Here is a 14,179-nt window from a genome sequence, read left to right on the forward strand (position 1 = left end):
GACATACAGTCACAGTATGATACAAGAGTGTGTCTGAGAAGTACAGAGGCACTTAACTCTGTTCAATACAAAATGATGAATATGAGTACATGAAAAGTCAGTGCTGTCCCCATGGAATCACTTTGCATTGATCACATAAAGCAATCACTGTGTACAGCCAGAAGCCATAAAACCCCCTAATGGCTACCCTGTAATTATAAACACCACGTGTTATCAGATGAAATGATGAATATCATAAAAGCTCAGTTCTGAATAGGTAGACTGTATCATTACAGTAAATTATCTTTTAAATAGAGCAGCCTATTGTATAGAATATCAGCCAGAGATGGAGGTTGCATGCAATGTTTGTCAATACAAAATATTGATCTAAAATGAGCTTCCTCTTGTCCATAAATCAAAAACAAACCCTGAGGCAACTGAAACAAGTACAGATATGGTGTCTGTATAAGGGTTGTGTCAATGTTGTAATCATAACCTGAGATATCTGTCTATTTATCTATCTATCTATACTTAACAGTGCTTATAATATCACAACAGTTTCCTCATCTGCCTCTACTTTTTATTTTAAATAAAAAGAAACCTGAACTGAATAAGCTGAATAAAGAAAAAACAGTTTTTAAAAAATTTAAGGGAACATCTTACTCCCATCAAAAAAATATTTATTTAAGACTTCCCCATAGCAATTAAATAAAACTGTATCATCATTGTCTATACTGCTTTATCCTGTATACAGGGTCACAGGGGGCTGGAGGCTATCCTAGGAAACTTAGCACGAGGCGTGGTCTTTGGCATGTCTTTGGAATGTGGAATAAAACCGGAGTACCTAAAGGAAACCGACCAAGCACGGGAAGAACATGAAGCATGAAAACTCCATGTACCCAGAGGCATGAATCGAACCTGAACCCTGGAGGCGCAAGGCTAACCACTAAGCCATCATGCCGCAGAAAAAAACCTATAGTAATACAGAGCAATTTTTCTCAAATGAATGAGAAAGCGCTATATTTACTTATATTTAAAAGTAAATATAAGTAAACATGATACATAAAAGGTTTACATGACAACATAAAACAACAAAAAATATATAAAAAGGTTATTATTATTATTCACCTAAATCACACACAAACACAACCACAAATACAAACAGACAAAGCTCTATTAGCACACAGAGCCCTCAAAAAACAGCATCTAGAGACTGCAAGGTGCAGTATATGAGTCATAAAATATTTACTTCAACTTAGCAGCATTCCTTCAACCATAGCACTCTACAGCAATTCATAATTTTTCAGTAATGTATGCAACCGTGTAAAATAATGGCAAGGTGTAATGAGTCACTTTTGTAACAGAGCTTGGTGGTAAATGAGGGGAGTGTGATTTATTACATCTGATCAATAGTAATCATTTGGCTTTGTGCAGAGCTCATCCTTCCAGGGCTTGGGATAAAATTTAACTCTACTCAATGGAAAAACACTGCAGGTTTCCCTAAATAATCTACCAACACTGCATTTTAAAACCAGGAAAGAAAACCATTTGACAATGAGGTAAAGCACAATAAAATATGAACAGCACAGTCACTGGAGACATGGCTAGATGTCTTAGTGAGGTATATATATATATATCTTCATTTGTAAGGCTTTAGAATGGGTTAATCCAACCCATTGGAGTTTAGCAGATTAAAACCCATGCAAATTTGTAAAACCCAAAGACAAGCCCTGGATAATCCAACAATTTCTGTGCAAGTCTTACACAAAATAAACAGAATCTGCACCGTTCTCTTGACTGGTGCAGTTTTTTTTCTAAATGTCACAGTCCTCACAGCTGACTGAAGGGATATACAGCTTTGCAGGACGGGACTTTGCTAGGACTAATCCTAGCTGTAGACAACAATTAGCTGTAGATTTAAAGACTGATCTGAAGTAAAGCGGTTAGATGTAGAGGCTAATGATTTGCACATAATGGTCACTCCCATTTCATTTGTGTTTTGTGAATGAGCATGCTTCCCAAAATGGAAACTATCTGGGTACGCTGGTGCCCAGATGGGCCTGCAGTGTGAAATGCCTGTGCGCTGATTTATGCCACCACATAAACTGTAGGCAATGAAGGTATGGCATGACAATACAGATTTTATCCAAACACAGCATGGTGATTCATGCGTGTACTCACAATAGTAGAGCATCCGGCACATCCAGGGTCGATCCATCCGTTATGAAGATCCGGGATTGTTTACAATAGAAAGGGCGGGAAATTAAATCATAAAATTATTTTATTAACTGTCATATAACATTGATATAATCGCGCATAAATCCTGTAAAAAAACTAACCAAAAAAAAAAAAAAAAACGCTTGATGGAACAAACCAAAGTCTATGCAGATAGGAATGTTCTTGTATAGGAAGCTGTACTGTATGCTGAGCTTCTAGATTGACTGGATGCGGATCTGGATGCACTGGTTTTGTGCAATTGACAATAATTATTATACTAAATAAATAAATAAATAAATAAATATTATGTATTCCACGAATCCAGGATTTTATAGGTGTATATAGCTTTAACTGTGGACAGGTTATACTGAGTAGTTGATTAAAAAAAAACATTTTAGCTGCATTAAGAGATAGAACTTGGAAAATACAGATGAATTTTCTTAGCTTGAAAAAAATGTTTCAGGTATTACTTAAAATACTGTAACAGGGTGAAATAAAAACACACAAAACACACAATGAAATAGAGAAATTGTTATAAATATGCTTTTAATATAATACCATAAGGAGACTCTTTTTCTGTTTGTTTGTTTCTGATAGACTAGAGCTAGTGGATGAATGAAAACCCCATCCTTTATACATTCCTCTAGAAATGAATTCAACAGTTATTTATTCTGTAAAGCTAAAACAAACCCTGTAAAAACAGAAAAACATCCAGAGCAGGGTGATCAGATGCAGTCCATTCAAACTGAATTGCAACAACAGATATATACTACAAATAAAGAAAGAAACGGTAACAAACTAACGGAATGCAACCGCATTATAATTAAATGTTGCGCTAGCATGCAGGCTACCTATTAGTGAAAGGTTCAGGTGCAAACAGATGTTAGACCGCGAAGCCGCTTTATGGGACCAGTCGCATTTCAAAGACCCACATACCTGTTCAGAAATTCAGTTTCTACTCCAAATAAACCCCGAGCGGAAATCAGAAGAAAGCTATCCAACACGCAGACCTGAGAGCCACGGACTTGTACACATGCACCCGTACAGTACGCGCACACATACACACAGTGACATATACTTCATGAGAGTGATGTAGATGCCGAATCCTGAAGCCTGCCTTCGAAAACACGCCCCTTTCTCAAACACAGGCTCACGCGCACAGCCGTGCAAGCCACGCCCACTTATGGATGTATGTGGCTGGCTATAATGGAACGCTATTGGTCAACTCAGGTGTCATTCCAAACTTAACCTGCTTTCACAAATCTTGCTGAAGTAATTAGTCTAAATTTGTACAGGGGAATGCTGTTAATTCAATAAAAAGTCTTGCACGAAAATCAGAGTATCTGACAAAGATTCATAATATTAAGTTATAATAAATACTTTAATAAATAAATTTGTTGCTGTTTTAGGCGGCACAGTGGTGTAACTGTTATCACTGTCGGCTTGCACCTCCAGGGTCCGGGTTCGATTCCAGTTAGAGGTCTGCGCGGGACTGTTTTTTAGTCCCGCTCCTGCGAGGTTTTATCCCGCACCCGCCCTCTCCCGCTACAGTATATATCACTCTTTGTTCACCCGCTGCCCGCTTAGAATATAATTTCCTTCCCGACCCGACCGCTCCCGCTAAATGTCTATCTGTTTCCAGAATCTCACATTTAAACCGAAAGAGAGGAATAACAAAAAAAAAGCCTGTAGGTTGTACAACAATATATTTTATTTTTACTCTTCTTGTCAAGAATGGTTAATACGGAAAATGTGTTGCAGGGGTAAAAAATGTAGCAACAATGTACAAAATTGTAGCATACTTATTATTTTTATTTAAAATATAAATGTGAATTTTTTTGTCAACACGGTAGCTTAGGAAAGGTGTAGCTGAAGTTTCCGACCTCTAAATCCAGTCTCTGTGTGCATGGAGTTTGCATGTTCTCCCTGTGCTTTGTGGGTTTCCTTCCACAGGGCAAAGACATGCAGATTAGGCTAATTGACATATTCCCAAAATGCCAAAAAAGTCACCATTTCACAAGGCTCAAATAATTTATCAGCATCAAGCAAAGAAAACAACTAAGGAGATTTTAAACTTACTGAAAATGGGTAAAGAACCCTTCAACAAATTATCCAAACCTGATAATGAGTGTGAGAATGAGTGTTCTGTACCGTCAACTGTGTAGAGAAAATGTGGTTGGAAAAACCAGTTTGAACGGAGATCATTTAGTTGCAGGGTAAAAAAAATAATAATAATCAACATTAAAAGCCACAGCTATGATCAATAGTGAAAATAAAAGCATCTCCATACACACACAATGTTTTGAGAACACACAGGATTGGGACTTAACAATAGTAAGAAAACTACTTATTTTAGTGACACAGAAAAAAAGGCTTAAATTAGCTTGACAACATAAAGAGTGGACTTTGGAGCAATGGAAAAAAGTCATGTAGTTTGATGAGTCCAAACTGACCCTATTTCAGAGTGATCGGTACGTCAGGGTAATAAGGGATGTGCATGAAACGATGCAGCCATGATGCATACGTATTTCCCACTGTGCAAGCCTCTGGAGGCAGTATTATGATCTGGGGTAGCTGAAGTTGGTCGTTATGTGAAGTCAGCTGATGACCTGAATGTACTGACAAAGTTGTCACATCAATTAAGTTTTTCTTCCCTGATGACCCAGGCATATTCCAGAACGTAAACTGTGAAAGAGTGGTTCTGGGAGCATAAGGAATAATTTTCACACATGAACTATAAGCCAAAAAAAAAAGTTGATTGAATGAAATATTAGATTGTGTGAGGTTTTTCTTTTTTTACAGTGTTCATTTTGAGTCGGAATTACAGGATATAATTTGTGGTGAGATAGATCATTTAATTCTGTTTTTCGAACGCATTCAAAATATTTTTCGAATAACAGGCATTTGGTTATATTTTGTAGAAAATACATTATATTAATGCTGTAGAGTGTCTATAGAGAGTTACAATACAGAAGTAAAAGTTTGCCTCTGCCTGGACGTCTCCTAATAAATACTCACATAGCCACTGCTGGCTCATTAGGGACTAACTAATGTTGTTATTAGTCTTTCAGCTGTTCTCGTCAAGGGGCCACCACAGCGGACCACTCAATCCACACACAAGTTGGCACAGGTTTACACCAGATGATTAGGGACCAACCGATAAAGCTTTACATTTCTATACATATTTTTAATCTATAATATTAATTATTTTAAAGCTGTTTCTGAAGTGTTTTACAAAATAAATTTAATTGAATTGAGTTTTTAAAAATCCCATTTTATATGGTATTTCTGTTTGAGTTGCAATAACAATGGTAGTAATCACTGGAATCTTTAGACCAGAGTTAAAGGAGACAGTAAGCAGTCACAGAGAGGAAGAGCGAGCCATAGCTTGAAGGGGCTCAGACTGGCAGAAGTAACAGCCTTTACGCCTCAGGGTGGGCAGCATGTGGTCGGCGTAGTGAGTGAGGTACAAATAAAGGAGAGTTTTGTGCATTGGAGGGATTCAGGCATAACTACTTTAAAATTATCTGATCCATGAGATTTACTAGTATACATCCATGCCATGTAAATGAAAATCCACAGGGGCGAATGCTAAAAATAATACAAGACTAGAAAGATATCTAGAGGGGAATACAAATCTTAAGCTTGGTTTATCGGGACAACTTTGCTGCAGGCAAACGGACGCCATGCCAGAGCTGTCTTCTTTTGAAGCTATTGTACTTCTGTTGCTATTTGATGGATTATTCTGAGTAAATCTATCACCTGAAATAAAGATATACTCTTCTTCTCCCAGACTTTGAAAACTAAACACTGAAAGCTGCGTGACCATGGGGGATTTTACCTCGGTGGATCAGAACGAAGTTGGTACACAGTCTGTCTTTACTGAACACCAAAACCCATCTCTGTTACTCATGACAGCATCACTTGAATCACATATGATGCAATAACCTAAGGCAAACTCCTGCTACACCCACAGCTTTTGCTTGGCTAAGATGAGACATTTAACTGCTTTTAAGTTTCTCAAAACGTCTGCAGTCAAGAATCTTTTTTTGTAGACGCCATGAGAAGAATGCAATGTAGAGAATACATATCATAGGCATCCTTCTGATTGCAGTGCATATTTTTTATTTTTATATATGTTTCAAGAATATAACCTACTATTAAGTCAATGTGCAATATATTGGTGTAATCTTTGATAGTCTATAGATTTCAACTTCAGAAAATCAGAATGTGAAAGAAGAAAGGTGGTATCGGTAGAGTGAGGTGATTATTTATGAGTCTGACAACCTGCATGAACATTTATGAGTCTGACAACCTGCATGAACTGCTGCGTTGCTCTGGAACTGATTACTAGACCACAGTAGTTTGCATAGTTATAACAGCCATGATAGATTTAATTTAGTCGATAGTAATTATCTTTGTTTCCTCTTTTTATCATACCGATAATAATAAAACTGACACACAGCATCTGTGTACACCTGTAAGATACCCCTGTTCTCTTGGGTTTAATTGGGCTTAAATTTAAAGGTTTATTTTGAAAATCAATTTTTAAAACATTCTAGGTTTATATGACTGATTTGCCTATTACGCATGGAGCATATTGAAAAGTAAACTCACTAACTCCAGGCTGCTAGCCAAGCTGCAAATGAAGCAAAGCAGGGCTCTTGCAGGATCAATAGGAACACCATGGGCAACAGGCAAATAAAAGTGTATTTGCTGATTATAGGCTGATTATATGCTTATTTTAAAATTTCTAACTTCATACCATCAAATGCAATTTCACAGACAGACAGCACAGGGAATCAGGGACTCTCACAACCCTCGGTCCACAGAGCAGGCACACAGGTCTGCCAAGCTGCCAGCTTGATCAAAAGGATGAATAGAGGTCATTAAAATGCAAAAGCATCTTGTGAGAAAATTACAAAAAACTACAATAATGCACAGGGAAGGTTACTTATCCAGAGACACTCTACTGACTGAGGTCACCTCTTCCCCTCTCCCCAACATGCATAATGCATCATTATTAATGTGCCTGCCTGCTTTCATTACTCCAAATGTGTCAATGAGTAATGCTCTTTAAATTGACAAGAGTAGGAATTTTCCTGATGAGCTTGATGTGTATTTTGGTTGTGCATCATGATAACTGGATTATTTTGTGCAACACTGGCATGATAATTATGCACTTATGTTATGTTATTTCAGCATGTATAAAGGACAATGGGTTGGTGTTCCAGTAGGCATACTGAAAACGGAGATCAGTCATAAAACCTGTACTTTACACCAGGGTAATTTTTTTATTGATTACACATAGATTATTTTCACAGATAGGTGAAACTTACATAAGCAGCTTTAAAATTACTTCATTTCAGCAAATGTACAGGCAGGACATTACTCAAATTGTTTTATTAATGTACTATTGGATCTTAGTGCTAATGCTCCTGTGAAAATTACAGACAGGTGTTGGAAGGGCACTTGGCAAAATGGCACTATTTTGGTTGACTTCATAATCTTCAGGTTATTTTCATTATTCCCCCGGTTACAAAATCTCTATTGATTGTGCATAAATGGATCTGAAATAACATATTTAAATACACAGGGGAATAAAAGAGAGAGAGAGAGAGAGAGAGAGAGAGATCACCACAGGTAAGCAGATAAGGCAACTCATAAAACCAAACCACATAACCACTCTCTCTCTTTCTCTCTTTCCCTTTCTCTCTGTGCAGGCCAGTCAATTCTTTCCACACCAGACTGGCCCACCCATGTCTTTATGGACTTTTCTTTGTGCACTGGTGCGCAGTCATGTTGGAACTGGTGTGGCGTTGTTTTTCAGGAGTTGGGCTCAGCCCTTTAGTTCCAGTGAAAGGAACTCTTAAAGCTTCAGCATACCAAGATATTTTGGACAATTTCATGCTCCTTTGTGGAAACAGTTTGGGGATGCCCTCTTCCTGTTCCAACATGACTGCAAACCAGTGCAGAAAGCAAAGTAAATCTATACTGTATATAGAATACCTTGATATGTTTCCACCACTCTTTACAGGGTGATAACATGTGGAATCTGACTCATTATTTACATTCAGGCCTGTCATAACTACTCTTCTGGGGAGAGTCAATATCTAATAAGGATGTTTTTTAAAAAGAGGAAAGTGTAACTTTTCAACATCTTAAAATAAAACTCAGCAGGCAGCATAGTGGTTTAGTGGTTAGCACTGGATTTGATTTTGATCTTGATCACCTGTGGTCCCGTGTGCATGTACTTTTTATGTTTTTCCCCATGCTTAGTGGGTTTCCTCTGGTTTCTTTCACAGTCTAAAGACATGTAATGTACTGAGGCCTCAATGTCATTTCCAAATTGCCGGGAGAATGTGGACGTGTGCCCTGCAATGAGATGGCCCCTTTCAGATGTCCTCTACTTTGTGCCCTGAAATTTCTGGAATCTGGCCCCTGCAACACAGGATAAGTGGTACATTAAATAGATGGACAATCTCAGCTTATTTAAATGAAGTACATCAGTTCTTTAACACCCCATAAGAAAACCAAGGAGAACAGTTTGCAAGGAAAATCTAAATGGAGGTAAAGAGGAAGAAACATTGAGATGATCTCAGCCGATCTATGTATCTATACAGTATATCTATTTTATGTCTATCTATCGCTCATGAGAGTGGTGTTCTTTTTCATCCTTCAGACATAAGCAGAAAGTATTACAATCTTGCCACCTAGTGGCCAATGCTTTTACAAACATTGGCTCTTATACAGAACAGGACAGTTAAAGCAGGACATTATGCTTCAAAAAATATTTTCAGACCATTGTGTATCTATAGTCACTATGGGTAACAGTCCGCTTGGCAGCACAGCAACTCAATGCATTTCAGCATGTAGACATGATCGAGATGATCCATCAAAAGTTCATCAAGAATGGGGAAGAAAGAGAATTTAAGTGACTTTGAAAGGGGCATGGCTGTTGGTGCCAGGCGGCTGGTCTGAATATTTCAAAAACTTGTGATCTACAGTACTGGAATTTTCCTGCACAGCCATCTCTAAAGTTAACAACAAATATATATATATAGAAGATTAGAAAAACATCCCTTGGTCTGATGATTCTCGATTTCTGGTGTGACATTTAGATGGTAGGGTCAGAATTGGTGTAAAGAACATGAAAGCATGGATGCATCCAGCCTTGTATAAACGCTTCGATCTGGTGGTGGTGGTGAGAGATATTTCCCTGGGCCTCTTAGTACCAACTGAGGAGCATTTAAATGCCACAGCATGCCAGAATATTGTTTTTTTGGCCACATAATATATGGTGGCACCATGTCACAAAGCTTAGTCATCTCAAACTCCTTCCCTGAACATGACAATAAGGTCACTGTACTCGAATGGCCTCCACAGGCACCAAATCTCTATACAGGAAGCACATTTGGGATGTGGTGGAACAGGAGATTAGCATGGCTTTGCAGACGACATACAGTGTTTGCAGCAACTGCATAATGCATGACTGCGATTGTGGAGGCAAAAGTGGTCCAAACCAGTATTAGCTATGTATACCTAATAAAGTGGCCATTGAGTGTGGAATCTTAATGAAGTTCAGTTCAGTCCGTTGGGGGAAGTTAATATTTACGCAAGCCACTACACATCAATGTGAAGAGCCATGTTGATGACCTTGAATTTCATCAATAATACATCAACATACACTGGTTGCATTTATCCAATCATGGAGCATGGCTGCCCAGCATGAACTGGAAATGTAATACAAGCTCTGTTATACCAGCTTAACAGTGTCCATACATCTGCATGCCAAATCGTTCATTACATATTGTGTTTATTAAAATACTCCTAAACCCCAGCATTGCCTACACTCCAGGAGAGAGGAAATGCACTATGGAAGGTGTTTGCTTTCAGTCTTCAAAGCTCTCTCTTCAGAGACTGGCTTCCATGATCCCTGACACAGACATCTAGCTGCCAAGTGAGGAGTAATAGTGAATAAATTACAGACCCCCAAAGATGAGAGCTGATAGAAAGTGCAAGTCACCTGTCCCTGTCCTGTGTTTTTCTGTTCGGTATTTGTGGTACAACACCTTCAGTTGTTCATTAGTTATTTAAACCTGGTGCAAAATTTATATTAAAGATCTATTGAATACATCTGTTACACATTTATTTATGACCATGTTTTAATTATATTACATCAGATTTTCATTTTACATGGTCACTGGGTTTGCAGTACTTAGAACATGGAAATGTGTGAGTTATTTTTATACTTACGCATGCAGAAATAAATGATTTAACAACGCAATAGGTCCTGATGTGTCCTGGTTATGTCACGAGTTTCATTTCAGTCAAATGCAGTAATTAAATATTGATTAGTACCTTTTATTATTTACTTTTGCTCAGAAAATGTGACATCAGCTAGTAGGGCGTAGAGAGCCTCACAGGAAAAGACAGACGTGTCCAAGAAAAACTAATCAACATTTGTAATGAAAGTGGCAGTAACTGTACTGTACACTATCTTTGATTAAGAAAAATTCCTACACAGATGTGGCCTGAGTTTAAACAAAACCTATAGCAGGTAGCAGACATGGAGCTCAATGTTCATGAAGAATAACTGACATTAGTATATGACTGAAGAGGAAATGCAATTGTTGTTGATATACTGTATATGACAGATATGGTTAATGTGAGTGAAATAATACAGTCTCTCATCTTTTGTCACAGCACTTAAAAACATAACCTTAAAGGGCATGTCATTTTTAATACTCTTTATTGTACTCTCGTTTTTACTCATCTCACATGCAGAGGATGGTGAAGTAGGAATGTTGCATAAACATCTATTGTACCATGCATAATCACATCTAATCCATGAAGGGCATTTTCAAAGCTACTGTATGTATAATAAAATGTAAGATTTGCCTTTTCAGTACATCCAACCTGATGTATTCATTTGGTCTACTAAAAGGTGGGGCTTTGGTTTCATAAAAATGCACCTTAACTGACAATACAGAAAAATACTGTACGGATTACCTATATAGTCATATTATTAATAACAACAATTTTACCACTTCTTTTAAACTGGATGTTTGCTACCTGGCCAAAAGGAAAAAAAAATCAAACTAAAAGTTTGGATTTAAACAAGAAAGTACTTAAAAGCAAAGAATATCTAAATACTTAAATACTTATTTTGCTTATATAATTACTACAGTGATTAATATGTTTTAAATGGCAACAATTCTGTTTACTCTTTACTCAGAAGATCAGGACTAAACAGCTGTAATAAAATGCAGAACAGATGTAAGGGAAAAGGGATCAATTTGCTAGGGAGCATAAAAAGTGAATTTTGGAACAATGAAAAAATAAGGTCATGTGGTCTGATAAGTCCAGATTGACTCTATTCCAGAGTGATGAGTCTGTTGGGTTAAGAAGGGAAGTAGGTTGGAAGTGATGCAGCCATCGTGAATAGCGCCCACTGTACAAGCCTCTGGAGGCAGTGTTATGATCTGGGGTTGCTTTATTTGCTCAGGTCTAGGCTCAGCAACCTTTTGTGACAATAAAATAAAGTCAGCTGATGACCTAAATGGCCATCCATCCATCCATCCATCCACTAGGAACCTCTGTAGTCCAACTAGGGACCAGGGAGGCCTATGGTGAATACTGGGAACCAATGCAGCCTTTGTATTTATTCCCCTTTGTATGACCATATCATATTGATTCTTTTTTTTCTTCCCTGTTGGCACGGGATTCATGACCTTAACCCCATTGAAAGTGTTTGGGATGTGCTACAGAACAGTATGCAGAACACAACAATACAAGTTGTGACATTGCATAATGTTTAAGCACTGCAAATGTTCACCAAAATCAAAACTAAAAATTGTCCGACAGAATAGTAGAGTGTGTTACTTATTTGCATTTAAATGATCATAGATATGGTTTTAGGTTTGTCTTTGAACACAGCGTAGCATTTGACCTGAATCTGAAAGTTGACCTGAATATGTCTAGATTTGATATTATGAACATGAACGAATATACACATTTACTGCTGGTGGATTTGTTAAGAAAAGCGTGCAGAAATGTCTGCTTTCTTCTTCAGACAGGCAGCTGGTAAACGAACATTACAAGGCAAACGTGAGATGAAAAAAGAATAGTCTGTGTTGCAGAGCAACCTCCTGAGGCATAACATCTGTCCTTTTTATATTAATATAATTTCAGTAAGAGTAAACTGAAGTAACAGTAGTGCCATAGAATCCACTGGTTTTTATCCAACAAATGTTTTTATCATTAATGCCTCAGCGGAAGGAGGTTTAATAGATATTTATGATCGGACAGCTTCAGTTGGATCCTTATCCGATTGAATATAACTACATTTTATTATAATTATTATACAGAATTTAAAGTATAGTGTACACTTGTTTACAAATATATAAGACTTTGGCATGTACACTTTACAAATATTACTGCAGTTAATTTTCACATAATGATAATGTCAGGTCAACTGGTAGTTAATTATGAACAAATACCATCCAAATTTACATTCAGTTTAAAATTGTGCTAATAAAAAACAAATTATGCTCATTCAGTTATAGTTTAGTTCCAGTTCAGCACTTGGTAAGATTCAAGGCATGCTAAAACATTTATGTAACACAAAGAAGGAGTGACAGAGGAAAATGAGGGAGAGACAGAACAAAAGAAGCGAAGAGGGACAGAAATTGATATTATGCACTTTGGAGTAGCGAGAAAAGGGCTTCATGCTTCATGGGAATAGCAAATTCCTATAACTGCTAGTTTTAGCTGTGCTAAAGGTCATCTATGGCTGAATGGCTGAATGAAAAGAATAGGAAATGGAAAGACACAAAAGGGGTAAACTAGGCTTGAGTATTGTATTACACAGAGGAAGAAGAGGAATGCAAAGAAGAATGACTTACAATGAAGAAGATAGATAGATAGATAGATAGATAGATAGATAGATAGATAGATAGATAGATAGATAGATAGATAGATAATGGCAGAACTCTTTAATTCAAAAGGACTGAAATTGCTTGGCTTAAATGTGTTAATATTATATTAGATCATTAATACAAATTGTTTTTTAGCACACTCTGTGTTCATGTACTACACTACTGTATATTAACGTCCAATATGAATTTATTCATCTTCAGAAAGCCTTATCATGTTCAGGGTTCTGGTGGTTTCAATGCGAATCCCAGTAACACCAGGAGTATACCTAGGACTGGATGACAGTCCATTGCAGGGCACCATGCATACAGACATATTCATACACACACTATCACACACAAGAATAATTTTACTAATCCATCCTACGTACTACTAGTACCTTTCGTGGAGCTGATAGGAAACCAGGGATCCCTGAGCAAACCCACGCAAACATAATGAGGACATGAGAATAGGGAGAGTACAAAAAACGCTGCACAGACAGATCATGATATCAGTACTTGATATCAGCTTTCTTAAAACCTTTTTTCTGCACTCCCCCATTTCGTCACACTAGTATCATGGTTTTTTTTTTCCACTTGCAAATTTTTTACTCGTTCCATTATGTATTTTATCATTATGTATGTTGATCAATAGAATGCATCTGATACATAATAATAGATGAATAATATGCATAATTACATTTTCTATAAAACCAACCTCATGATCCAGCCAGAGACCCTGTGGCCATGTGACACAGCCATGCTACAGTACCCACTGCACTATAAATAAATTCAATGCATCATTTAATTTTAGGGATGATTGATAATTGCAGGCTTAATCTCTATGTGTGTTTGTTTAATGCATAAGGAGTACATAACGGATACAGACACAGATTTGTTTGTACCTCTCTTGTTTCCTGCATCTCTTTTTTACACATATGTCCCAAAGGTATTAATATTCAAGTATGTATTTAGGTCATAGTAACTTTTTTTTTTTTTTTTGAACCCCACTTGTTTAGAAATGTTGTCAGAATGAATAAAATGGTGGAACAAGTATAGCAACACAG

At 37.2% G+C, this 14,179-nt stretch overlaps 1 protein-coding gene across 5 annotated transcripts in view; it reads right to left on the reverse strand.

The window, feature by feature from the left end:
- The window catches only part of epb41l3a (erythrocyte membrane protein band 4.1-like 3a), a 75,562-nt gene extending 72,280 nt beyond the window's left edge, over positions 1-3,282 (reverse strand). For all 5 annotated transcript variants that reach the window (XM_053493989.1, XM_053493990.1, XM_053493988.1 and 2 more), the window contains exon 1: positions 3,133-3,282. The gene's annotated coding sequence lies outside the window, so the exon portion shown is untranslated. The remainder of the gene's footprint in view (positions 1-3,132) is intronic.
- Positions 3,283-14,179: the final 10,897 nt, after the last annotated feature.

This window comes from Clarias gariepinus, chromosome 4 (genome assembly GCF_024256425.1).
Source record: "Clarias gariepinus isolate MV-2021 ecotype Netherlands chromosome 4, CGAR_prim_01v2, whole genome shotgun sequence".
In the NCBI taxonomy this organism is placed as follows: Eukaryota; Metazoa; Chordata; class Actinopteri; order Siluriformes; family Clariidae; genus Clarias; species Clarias gariepinus.